At 43.7% G+C, this 13,379-nt stretch overlaps 1 protein-coding gene across 3 annotated transcripts in view; it reads left to right on the top strand.

Annotated features, from left to right (window-relative positions):
* Nucleotides 1–755: 755 nt before the first annotated feature.
* The window catches only part of KIF1B (kinesin family member 1B), a 138,546-nt gene continuing 125,922 nt past the window's right edge, over nucleotides 756–13,379 (top strand). For all 3 annotated transcript variants that reach the window (XM_079777209.1, XM_079777211.1, XM_079777210.1), the window contains exon 1: nucleotides 756–1,089. The gene's annotated coding sequence lies outside the window, so the exon portion shown is untranslated. The remainder of the gene's footprint in view (nucleotides 1,090–13,379) is intronic.

The following is a 13,379-nucleotide window of genomic DNA, read 5'->3' as shown; positions in this document are numbered from 1 at the left end:
TTCTCCCGCTTTCTGAATTCCAACAATCCTCCTTCCAGGGCATCTCCCAGGGTGGAGCTCGGCTCGTTCGCTCAGGGGCCATACAAAGCATTTTCTTCCTTTCTTCTCGGCCCTTACAGCGCGCTGTCTCCCACGGAGACAAGTTGAATGCCCACTAAGTCATGGTTTTCCATTACTCATCCCGCCTTTCTTCCCAAGGTGGCGTGTGGGAGGTGTGATCGGGCTCGGAGAGAACAGGCCGGGGAGCCTTCTGCGGGAGAAGACACCCAGCCCCGTGCGGGTTTCAGTTCCGACTGCACCGCGTTGGGCGGCTTCGCCGTGAGAGACGTTTCCCAAACTGACGACGATTGCACGCTCGACCGCCTCCCACATTCATCTCAGCTGCTCCGCAGGCGTCCGCCTCCCCCCGCACCCCACCTGCCCCGCCCCGCTTCGCCCAGCTTTGTCCCCTTACAAGGCGGATCATCCGGTTGGTCAGGCGCGGCGACTAACGCCCTTCTGGGGTCACTGGGGAGGGGACTCTGCCCGCCGGCTTCGCCCACCCCGCGCCCCCGCACCCGAGCGGGCTTCTAGGCCACCAGGGGGCGCACCGGCGCCTCTGCAGCTCTCACCAGCCCCCCCTTCAGCTCTCCCTGCGATTGGCCGGCCGCCTCGAGTTCTGCACTCCGATTGGCCGTTGTCCGTGCCAGTCGCGTGCGCAGGGCGGGCCGAGGTGACGCGCGGCGGCCGGGCTCGGGGCGGTGTCCCGCGCAGGCGGCTGCGGGCGGAGCTTCGCGAGGACTGACGCGGGGCACTCAGACGGCGGCGGTCCTCGCAGGCGCCCGCGCGAGCCCGAGCTGCTCCGCAGCCGCCGCCGCCGCCGCCGGCTGGTCGTTGCGCCCCGGCCCGCCGCTCTCCCGCCCTCCGTGGCCCTCGTTGCGGGACCGGGCCGCTGCGTGATGGGGCTGAGAGGAGGTGCCCTGCGGCTCGCGGCGGCCGCTGCTCGCGCTGAGGAGCGTCCGTGCTCGGTCCCCCGCACCCTCGCGCGCCGCGGCGGCTGCTGACCCGGCCGGCCCGCCCGCCCGCCCATCGGTCCGCAGCGCGGCTGAGGTGAGACGGACGGTGGGCGCTGCTGCCGCCGGGCTGGGAGGGCCCGTCTCGGGGGGAGGGGCGCCGGGCCGGGGTCCGGGCGGCGTCGGAGCGGAGGAAGCGCCGGGCGGGGCGGGAGCGGCGGGCACTGAGGGCGCTTCCCCACCGAGGCACCGAGTGGGGTGGGGACCATCGCCCTCGGGGAGTGGGGGACCCTCTGGGGCCAGCGGCGAGCCCGGGTTTGGGTGCAGCGGCCTGCTGGTCCCCGCAGTGCCCCGCACAACCCTCCGTGTCCCCCGAGCTTCCGAGCTCCGGCTGTGCCCCGCGGCCAGCAGGCCCGCGCTGTCGGTCCGCTCCCGCCGCTCTGCGCGCATTGCAGCTCCGCGGAGACGGCGCTGCTCCCCCCGCCCCCCCTTCCTGATGGCCCCGGCCCCTCTCCCCTTTATGGTAGGCATCGGGGCCCCGCTAGGCATGTGGCTGTGCCCCTATGTCGGACGAGGGCAGGAAAGGGCCTCGGGTGGCGGGGAAGCCGACGGCGCCGGGCCTGGAGAGGGGAGCGGGCGGAGCGGGCGGGCGGGCGGGAGGGGGCTCGCTGGCGGCTGGCCAGCGCGGCGGGCTGTGTGGTCGGCGCCCGCAGCCGGGATGACTCGGGCAGCCATGTTGGGAGGATGAGCCGACAGAACCTTTGGGAGCCAAGTCCTGTGGCTGAAGGCACCGACTGACAGCCCTGGCAGCTTTCTGGGCGGCGAGCCTTGCCAGGAGCCACGCCGTGGGGGTGGGGCGGCGGCTCCGGCGAGCTCGTCATTGTTCGGGCAGCACCCAACCATCCGGGCCCGGCGGCCAGAATTGGACCCCAGCATCACGCTCTCTCCTCGGTGGGTCGCTCACCGAGCTGCCGAGGCCAAGGGTCTGCAAGATTCCGTTCTCGTTGGGGTGAAATACCGAGTTTCTTCCCTATCCATCTCCCTCTGGCCAAGGCGGTGGAGGCTCGCCCGGGGATGCCTTTACATGTCCGCAGCCGAGGGCAGGATTGTTCAGGCCGGTGCCCGGGGATGGAGGCCTCGGTGCCGTGCACGGGAGGGGTGGGTTTTCGCGGCAGCTCCCGTGCAGAGTGGTTAGGTGGCTGGGATGTGCTGACAGTGGGAGAGGCCTGCGGCAGCATTCCCGAGGACGCAGGTTGTCATCTTTGTGGAATCTGGAGGAGCTGAAATTAGAGCGTCGACAGATCCCTTGCTCACTGTTCCAGGCAGCTGTTCTTCTGACATTGAACGTGTTGCTTTGTGTCCCAGATGGGTCTGTCTGAGCCTAAGGAAGGTCTGGTGATGGGATTGGAATAGCTCTCAAGAAGTGGTATCATGGTGGACGTTTCACTTAAAGGCTGGCGTTTTGTCAGCGTGGCTTAGTCATAATATAATCCCAGCTCGAGTTCTTGAAGAAGTGCGGTGATGCTTTCTAATTCACTTGGTATGGCTGCTGGGTTATAGGACCAGAGGGGTTGTTAACGCACTGTTTAAGGATGGGATACGAAGATTGCACGCATGTTGGCATCAGAGAGCAGATCTGGAAGTGATTACTAACGGAATTCAGCAGGAACCTGTAATCTGTCTTTTCCCACCCCCTGGATGTGGACAGGCCCAGGAGAGTGCCATGCCCACCTCCTTTATGTCCTTTGCTTTCATTCAAACTCCGTTTCTTAATGAATAAGTTCCTATAACTTAGGTTGAAAATTTTTAAAAATTTGAATAAGGTTTTCTAAGAAAAGTAACACTTCCTTTTTATTTATTAAGATTTCCTTTTAAAACTTGGTTGAATCAAAAGTGGCTTCAACAGAAACTAGTGGGTTTTTTTTTTGCATTAATATGAGAGAAGTGCAGAATGTCTGTTTTAAAATTTCATGCCCCAATTAAGAAATACACATTTTAAGTTTTTACAGTGACTTTATTAGTAAAACAAAAAAAGTCTGAAAAATTGTGATTTAATCTAATTTCAGCATTTGGTAAAAATCAGACCTGATTGTGGATCTGATTGGAGGCAAGATTTTATGAGTCTGTGCTACTCTGCCCTGATGAATGTTTTTCCAAAATTTGTCCCATAAAGTACAGCTTTTAAGGCTTAGAACAGACTGTTTTTGCTTTTCAAGACCAGATATGAATGCAGTTTTTCTTTTTACTGTCTTTCCTCTTTGAATTTGTGCAGGGAATAAACTCCCAAGAAGAGTGCCAACAGAGTATCTGTCTCCACAGCCAAAGCTTTCTAGCCACTTCCCTGCTATGGTCTTGTCAGGGCTACAAAGTCAAGGACAACATGGGCCCCTGCCTTCTTTTTGTAAGCCCCCTGGCAGGTCGCTAATCACAGCAGGTCTTTCCCAGGCATGAGCATAGCTCCTTGGTCTTGTAAACTGAGAGGATATAGTTTCACGAGGCTCCAAGGGAAAGGTATAGCATGTGTACTTCATTAGTTCTCTTGGAAAAATGGCCTTATTGGAACAGATACCCCCAAAAGGGTGTGAATAAATATAAATACATTTGGAGCTTTTTCCTTGCAGCTCATTAGTATAGGAGATAAATTAAACATGTGACTGTGATAGGAAAACCTGAAAAAAGTGTTGTGTACCTCTCTGACTTTTTGGTTAATGGTCCAGTGTCTCGTTTATGCTCACTTTTATGACATTCATTGCTAATTAATTGAGAGTGCATAAAGAGATCTAATTCTTTACCTTTGAGGAACTTACATTTTACCCTTTGAAAAGATATGGTAAGGTAAGGTAATTCCACCTCTTTTCTGTTGTAATACAATTGAGTGTGCTGCTGCTGCCCAGGCCATGGTGGTTTCCATGGTTTTCAGTCAGAGCCTTTCTCCCATATAATACTTTTACCTAAGACTCAAGTGGTACTTTTATGGCTTTTGTGAATATGTTTTGTCATATGTAAATGATGGGTTTTAAAATATTTTAAATAATATCACATTGTTTATGCCAAAGCATATCATTCAACTATGCCATTCTCGACCATTGCTGTATTTGATGACTTTGATATTTAACATAGTTCTCTTGTCCATCTGAATTTTTCTTTTTTAAAAAAAATACATTTTTATTGATTTCAGAGAGGAAGGGAGAGGGAGAGGGAGAGAGAGAAACATCAATGATGAGAAAGAATCATTGATGACTGCCTCCCACATGCCCCCACTGGGGACCGAGCCCGCAACCCGGGTATGTGCCCTTGACCAGAATCGAATCCGGGACCCTTCAGGTCACAGGCTGATGCTCTATCCACTGAGCCAAATTGGCTAGGGCCCATCTGAATTTCTGACATCATCCCAGCAACAATAATAATCATATCAGGCTCTTTCTACCGGTATATGCCATGCTCTTTTCTAAGCACTTATTCACTAATTTTATCCTTACAACAACTGTATGAGATAGATACTATTATCCCCATTTTATAGATGAATAAACTGAAACAGAGGTTAAGTGACTTCCTCAGGTCATTAGAAGTAGTAAGTAACCACCGTGCTGAGCTTACTTTGTAACTAACTACCCTTAACCTTAAAATTCCTTGACTTCAGCTCAAGCAAATGCTGGTTTCATTCTGTTCCAGTAACTCAGAATTGTGGCCACATCTTCTAACACATCGTCACCCTCAGATCTACTAAAGATACCTAATTTGCTGTCAGATCTTAAACTCTGATAATTTATAGCTCTCATTTTTGCATTCTCTTTCTGTGTGTTCTCCCAACTCAAGTCTCCTGGACCATCAGCCTCTTCTATATTCTTTGTCTTCCTTTTCTATACTGTGATTTCTGGGGTGCATTGCTTCAGCTATTTTCTTGCTATGCAGTTTTTAATTATTCTTTATTATTCTGCAAGACCCACTATGCAGATGCCGGCCTTGCATCATTTCTACCATCCATACCCTCTGTTTTTACTCTGTGTCATGGAGAAACTTCACATCATACTGGATTAGTACCACAGTGTGTATAGTCTTAGGTCTCCCTTTGGTATCATTTCAAGCAGTTCTGCTCAGTTCCCTCCCCGGTTCTCCACAGTGGCTTTTCTAAAATCTTGATCATTTTACTCAAGCTTTCCCACTGCTCCATGCTCACATAAAACCTTACCTGCCGCCTCATAGGGAAAAAAAGACATGAACTCCCTCAGCTTCCTCTCCCTCTGCTTACAAACTTCTCTGCCTTCTTTCTTATCCTCCCTAACTTCAGCTAATCCCTTGGCCTGTATCCTGGATATCACTGCCTTCTAATTTTAGGGCCTTATGCATTGGTTACTCCTCTTTTCCCCTGTCAGACGGTCCCCACAGTTCCTTGAATACAGCAGGTACATTCCCACCTTATGACCGTTGCTCTAACTCTTTTGCTTGCAACACTCTTCCCTGAAATCTGGTTGGATGAGTCCTTCACTTCCTTCAAGTCTCACCACCTCTTCACGCCTACCCTGACCTCATTTGTGCACCTGCACAGCACTCCTCCCCTCTACACTCCAGACCTCCCTGACTTTGCAGTACTCCCTCATAATGCTTTTCAAGAATATTATCACTAACATTCTCTATAACTTATTATTTTTAAAAATATATTTTTTATTGATTTTAGAGAAGGAGAGAGATAGAAACATCATGCCTCCTGCATGCCCCCTAATGGGGATTGAGTCCGCAACCCGGGCTTGTGCCCTGACGGGAATCCAACTGGTGATCTCTCGGTGCATGGGTCAATGCTTAACCACTGAGCCATACCGGCTGGGCATAATTTATTAATGCCCTCTCTCCCCCTACTAGAATATAAGCTCCTCTATGGCAAGGATGTTTATCTGTTTTGTTCATTGATTTATCCCAGACTGCTGGAACAGCCTGGCATGTTATAGGTACCTAATAAATAAAGTATAGAAACATCCACGTCTTTCTTAATTTAAAAAAGGGATGTGGAGGGGAACAAAAGGGGGATGTGGGGAGAGAGAAATCCCTCCTTTGTTTCTATATGCTCCTAATTCTCTCTCCTGCCTCCCACAACCAGGTTCTAGAAGCTGCAAGGATATTTGCATTTCTACTACTTTGCCTCCTAATTACTCCCAAGACCACCACAGACTAGCTCCACTTCACTGACCCTGCTTTTGCTCAGGTTTCCAGGTCTTTAGTGCTGAGAACAGGGGCACCCTTCACACCTTGTGGGATTGAAAGTATTGCTCACTTCACTCCTCCTTGTTGAGTTTTTGTCTGCTGGTGTTTTGGTGGGGCTAGTTTCAGTCTCTTGGGCTTCCTGCTGTTCTGGCCACTCACATGGCTATCACATTCTTTCAACACAAATTTTTGTATAATTTTTTTGTTTTTAGGAACCAGAATTTTGAGTACATACCGTATTTCTAATGTTACATAGCAGATGAGGCTATTACAGGAGAGTTCTCTTTATTTATAATTTATAGCACTTACTGCATCTAAAAAGGATTTGAGCAGCTTACCGCAAATACCATATATACAATGAGGCTGTTAAAATATGGATAAGAAACAAAAATCTATGGAACAGAAGGAAAAAGTAAATATATACCAACTGCAGCAATTTGTCTAACATGGTTATTGTAGTTAGTTGTGAAACTTTTGGAATCCAAGGTAAAAGGGAAAGATAAATTATACAATTTTCATTTTGGTAAAAGAAGCCTAATGGTTTGTCAAGAAAAACTTTTTTCTGATAATAAATTCTAAAGACTTTCTAAAAGAAAAGTGTTATAGTCATCTTGATACAAGCATGTACACACTGTTTCCAACAGGTCATTAAGTAAAAGGAAGAAATGTTCTTCAAAGACCTTTGTAAAAAAAGTAATCCACTCACTTTCCAAACTGAGAATACAGCATTAAAATATAACAAGTGTTTTCTGTGAAAGATATGACTAATGTGGTTCAGGTGTATAACTTTCTATAAAGACAATCTGAGTATCCCGGCAGAACCTCATGATTTAACCCTGGTGAGAGCCTAGAGTACTTACTTGTATTCTATGTTGTCACCTAAACAAAAACAGACCTATTAACCTTTGGGTACCGGTTTATCCTGTGGCAAGATCGACACATTGTTGACACAGAGAAAAGTTTGACCTGCATTCTTGCCCAGATATAGATAGGTGTAGTCAGGGGCAGATTTCACAATAATTCTTGACTCATGCCAAATTTTAGCTCATTTTAGCCTGGAGTACATGTTGTCATCCACTTTGACAATAGAGAACTTCTCTGTTGGGATTTGAGTAGCAGAGTTCCCTGTGGATCAGCTAGAATAAATGATAGGATGTAGCTTCAGAGACTAGAATGAACTAACTATCCCAACTTTTAAGAGAAAAGAAAAAAAATCGCTCTCACTTAGAATAGTTTGTTTTAAGCCATAGGAGCTATTGTTTTCTTGAGCACCTTTTGGTTTATGAGAATAAAATCATGTTATCAGTGCAAAGGAGGATCCTTGACTTCTTAATTGTGAAAATCCAATCTGCCAGGTGACTCGTCCGGTGCAGTCTGATTCTTAGCATTGGGTTGGGAGGCAGAAAGAAGTTTTTCTAACATGTGGTCCATTTTAAGCTTTCACAGCTTGGCTCATGGCTGATTTTTGTCTATAGAGTCAGAAACCAAGAATAGACAGGTAATGCATATACAAATAAATTTTTACATTTTGAAAGGGGCCATTTTATCAGTATAGCCATGGTCAGTGACACAGTATTATTGGATCCTAAAACATGCTTGGTCTTCATGGAAAATATTAGATGGAGAGATGCAAAACTTATAATAACAAGGAAATATTCATAGCATCTCAAAATGGACTCACTACCTACCGATACTTTTGGGTACCCATTCAAGTTAAAATACATTCTTTGAAATGTAATTTAGTGGAAAATATTATCTTTTAAATAGGCTTGCTTGTGCAGCAAATTGTACGAATATTGCTTTTAAAAGACTATGTCTTGGTTAAATTTTATTTTCACTTGTGAAAAACATGTACTGAATAAAGTATCATTGTAGAACAGTTAAGTGAACTACTGACTGTATCATAGGGCAAAATGAAATAAATAGAAAAATGAGGTATTACAGCGTTTTTCGGGAGCAAAGAGAAAAGAAGATATGACTTTTGGCTCAGCAAGGGGGACACTAAGGAATGCATGAATTAATGCTTCCTGATTCATGGTGACATTTGACTTTGTCCTCAAAAGATATGGATTTATAATAGGTAAGAAGGGAAATTGGGCTTCCACAAATTGAATGTTTGGTGTAGTAAGAGGGTGCATGGTGGAGAAGAAGGCTAAAATTGGGCAGTGAAAACTGAGACTAGGAAAGGAGGTTGAATTGTGGAGGCCCTTAAATTTTTAGTTTATGTTCTGAGGCTGTGGGAACCAATTGAACATGAACAGACCTCTGTTTTAGGAATATAATCCTGGCTGTTTTCTATAGAAAAGGGATATTACAAAAACAAACCAACTAAAACTAGCCAGTTAACTGCCACGATATTTTGAATTTAATTAAAAAGTCCGCTGCTTGTGTCTGTAGATGCTTATGGCCTACAAATGGCTAGTATTATTTTGTTCTTGTTCACTTTGCTGGAAGGTCAGTTTGAGAATTAGTCTTCCTCTTAGGTTCCTAATAATCCAGGGTACCTCTGAAGACAAGTGAGAATTGCACAAGATCAAAATTAAGCAATTGGGCAAATATTTAGAAAAATTAAAATGAATTAGTCCTAAACGTTTTTATTTTTATTACATGTTTATTCCTTTATTGTTAGTGAATGCTCCTGGAATTTTTGCTCCATTCCACTTTCCTGAGGCTTCTATTTGTATGTCATAAGGAAGGAAAAGTGGTCAGAGGAACAGTCTAGAACTGAGGCTGTGTAAGTGATTCAGAGTATGTATGGCTGCCTTTCCTACCTGTCTTTCTTCTTTTGGCTTTTCAAAATTTGGAAAATGTATTTTTAGGTTACTTTTTATTGTTTTTATATAACTTCTTTAAAATAGTCTGTAATTATTGTTTGTCATTGGAATTTAAACTCGATTTCAAATTTATATAATTAACCATTTTTAAAAAAGGATCAGGAAGTTTTGAAGCTGTAATGCTTTGATGGACATCTCCGTTAAAAGAGATACTGTTTATAATGGTAACAGAGTAACACTTTCAATTGTCCACTTAACTGTAGTTTCTTATTACTGTATAAAGTTTTAACTCACTGTGGAGATGGTTGAAGTTTTATTACAGGACAGTTAAAGCAGAAAAAAATATTTAGGTTCAGGTTGTTTAGGGAAAGTAATTTTAAAATGTACATATCACTTTCAAAAAAGAATGACTGTTAACTTTTTTAATTAGGAAGAAATTTGAAATTAAGTTTATCCTTTTTCCTGTCTGTGTTTTGGAACAACTTTTTTTTATTCCATCACTCTGTTGACACACAGTAACTAGGAATTCAACTAAAATATTTTAACCTCTATATATTCAAGACCCTGTGATAAGGGGGATTAGAAGCATGACTAAGATTCTGTTCTTGTCCTCAAGGAACTTAAAATCTACAGAAGAGATAAGAAAAGTAACTTATTCTGCCCTGGGTAGGATTAATGAATTGAACAATATTAAATGGAGAAGCATTTGCATTTGGTTTGAGGAGTGGGGAGAATCTGTGAGGGCTTTAGAGATGTAGCATTTGAGAAGGTTCCAGAAAAATAAATGGGATTTTGAGAAGAACTGAAGAGGAGGAAGCACAAAGTGGGTAGAGGGAATGTTGGAACAAAGGCACAGGGACACAAAAACATTAGATACTTTTAGGAAGCGCTCTGGTGGGTGGTGGTTAAGGAATGTGGATGTAAGGCAGTGTTTTGTGGGCTAGGAAAAATAGGTGGTTTATGTTGTAGAACACATTGAATGCCACTGCGGGGAGTTCCATCATTGCTTGGTAGACAGTAGAGAAGCTTTGAGGATCTTTAAGTGGACATTTATATGAACAGACTTGTACTTCAGGAAGATGAATCTAGCAATATTGTGTAGTATGGATGGAGTCAATGAAAATGGCAGTATTGTGCAGTACGGTTGGGTAGGAGTAAGAAAGAAAGTGGTTAAGAAGGTTAACAGTCTTGGGTGAGCAGTATTGAAGGCCCTAAAAGGGAAAGCGGTGGAAGAAATAGGATTTTATAGGTAGAAGCCAGGTGATTTGGCAGTTGATTAGATGGATAGAGGAAACAGCTGTTTGACCTGTGTGGGCACAGGAGGATGGCGAGAACAGTAAAAGAAGTAGAAAAGGAATGGAAGAGCCTGTGTTGTTCATGGGAGGTGGAGCGATACTTTGACTTTGGTTGTGTTATGTTGAATGAAATGCTGGCAGGAAAGCTAGGAAGAGGAGTCACAGTATTTTGAGAAGTATATGTATAGGGACATTAGAATATTACATATCTTAGAGTTTTGCTTCCTAGTTGCAAATGCATATGTACTTTATATCTAAAAACCAGCAAGGAGGTTTCAGCCTTTGTTTATTTGCAATTCCTTAATATCACCTGATAGCCAGTCTATGTCTAGACTTCTATGATTATATAAAATATAACTTTTTACAGATTTTCTTGATTAAAAAATCACTGCATTTGGTTGACAACTAACATAAGTTTCTTTAATTATGCCTCCTCTCCCATTTATTTGAAGAAACTGGGTGACTTGACCTATAGATTTTTCCATATTCTGGGTTTGGCTGATTGTATCTTTTAGGTGTCATTTGAATTGCTTCTTTGCTTCCTTTATGTCCTGTAAACTGGTAGTTAGATCTGAAGCTTGATTCTATTCAGCTTTTTTTTTTTTTTAAGGGTTTGGGATAAAAGTACTTAATAGGTTTTGCTGGGTTTCCTGTTGTAGCACATGGAGCATAACCCACCTAGGTGTCCCACTTTTAGTAATGTTCAATCGGATTCAGATGTTGTCGCCTAATCCATACACTGTAATGTTCCCACATCAACCAAACTTTCATCTAAGGCTTTTTAGCAGCTAGTGATGTTTGTTGCAGAGAGCCTTTATATCAGTAAGGTTGGAAAATGATGACATTCTAATTCTGTCATTTCTTTTGCATTTATTAGCTGGAATTTTCTTTGAAGAAGAACTTGCCCACATTGACTCTGGCTATTCTGGAATATAGTTTTGTTTTATAAAAAATATATTTTTATTGATTTCAGAGAGGAAGGGAGAGGAAGAGAGAGATAGAAACATCAATGATGAAAGAGGATCATTGATCAGCTGCCTGCTGCACACCCCACACTGGGGATCGAGCCCACAACCAGGCATGTGCCCTGACCGGCAATTGAACCGTGGCCTCCTGGTTCATAGCTCAATGCTCAACCACTGAGCCACACTGGCCGGGCTGGAATATAGTTTATACAGGATATACAAATTGGATATGTGCCCAATTCTTTTGTTTTATTTGCCAGTCTGCAAAATAATGAGGTTTTTTAAGGTATTATAAACTCATGAATTTATATATTTGATGTTTTTCCCTCTCTTTGTACTATGTATGTATGTATTTTTATATCTTAATTATCCCATCTTTGGAGTCCCTTTAAGTTGGCATTTGTGTCCCTTTGCCATGACCTTATTCATCTTTGACAGATTTTTTGCTTATGATCATACTAACATGTTCCAGGATCATCTTGAAATTTCTTGCCTAGACTTGGAAATAGCCATTTTTTTTAAGAAGCCCAAGTTCAAAGAGATTTTTGAGAAAATAGGATTTTCACTTTGGGAAGCTCTTAAAGAACAATACAAGATAGAATGCAGTCACGTAAAAGGATAGTGTTCTCACAATGTGTTGGGGGCTATAAATGCTGCAGGAAATACCAGTGATTCCTGGAACGTTTGGGCAGCCATTTTGGAAGAGGTAAGACTGGAGCTAAACTGTCAAATAGAGGAGAAAATGAAAATTCATATGCCCATTGTAGGAGAAATTGTTAGCAGGAGTGAAAGAACAATATGGGTGGCATAAGAAAGAAGCTTGACTAGAACACAGAGTACCTTGACTTTGATCTTCATTTTGTAAGCACTGGGAAATGAAAGTTCTTGACTTTGGAAGTGAAATTGCAAGTCATGCTTTGGAAAGAGTAATGTTACAGCAGGGTTACACAGTTGCATAAAGCATGGTTCTCAGCTGGAGATTTGCAATATAATCTTTGGGAAATTAACCCATACCTGGGGCCTATCTCAACACTGTCCAATATCAGGCTAGGGAGTTTAGGCTCATTTTGCTTTTTTTTTTTTTTTCATTGCATTTATTGGGGTAACATTGGTTAATAACATCATATAAGTTTCAGGTGTGTAACTTTGTAATACTACATATGTATGTTCATCACCCAGAGTCTAGTTTCTGTCACCATGTGTGTTTCAAAAGACCTTCGTACGATTCTGTTTTACCAATCATAATTAAAACTAAAAGCTTGCCTGGCTGGTGTGGCTTAGTGGTTGAATGTTGACCCATGAACCAGGAGGTCTGGGTTTGATTCCTGGTCAGGGCACATGCCTGGGTTGCAGGCTCGATCCTCAGTTGGGGGCGTGCAGGGGGAAGCTGGTCAGTGATTTTCATCATTGATGTTTCTACCTCTCTCTCCTTCTTTCTTCCTCTCTCTGAAATAAATAAAAACATTAAAAACACACACACAAGAAACCCCTAAAAGCTCAAAGATCAGTTCCGCTATTCCAAGTATGCTAAGCATGAGGTAATAAGAACATAGATTGGGGTAATGGCAATGGGAATGAGAGGAAGGAAGAGATAGAAAATGCAAATTAGTTTTTAAAGTTTTCATATGGCATTTCATTAATAATGTTAACACTAATAAAAGAATTCAAAGAGAGGGGAACAAAGATAGACTCTTAAGATTTATGGTATGGGGCCAGATATAAATAGGAAGATTGGCAGAGATTGCTAGTTTGAGGGAGAAAGTAATGGGACATGTTAAATGTTGAGATGATGGCTGTGTATCAAAATGAACTCTAGAGATTGAAATGTGTTCTGTCTTTTTCTGACTGCTTCATTCATTCTCTCTTGGCAGAGTACTGTACTTAACTTAGATCATGCCAAATTGATTGGGAGGGTTAAAAACTCTAAATTGAAAAATGTGATTACAATAAATGTTCAATATATTAAAAAAAGAACTATCTGCTTGGCTGGTATGGCTCAGTGGTTGAGCATCAACCTATGAACCAGGTGGTCATGGTTTGATTCCTGGTCAGAGCATATGGGTTATGGGCTTGATCCCCAGTGTGGTATGTACAGGAGGTAGCTGGTCAATAATTCTCTCTCATCATTATGTTTCTATTTCTCACTCTCCCTTTGTC

The sequence above is a fragment of the Cnephaeus nilssonii genome, assembly GCF_951640355.1.
Source record: "Cnephaeus nilssonii genome assembly, chromosome: 7".
NCBI classification, from domain to species: Eukaryota; Metazoa; Chordata; class Mammalia; order Chiroptera; family Vespertilionidae; genus Cnephaeus; species Cnephaeus nilssonii.
Note: the sequence above shows the minus strand (reverse complement) of the source record. Positions and strands in the feature narration are given on the sequence as shown.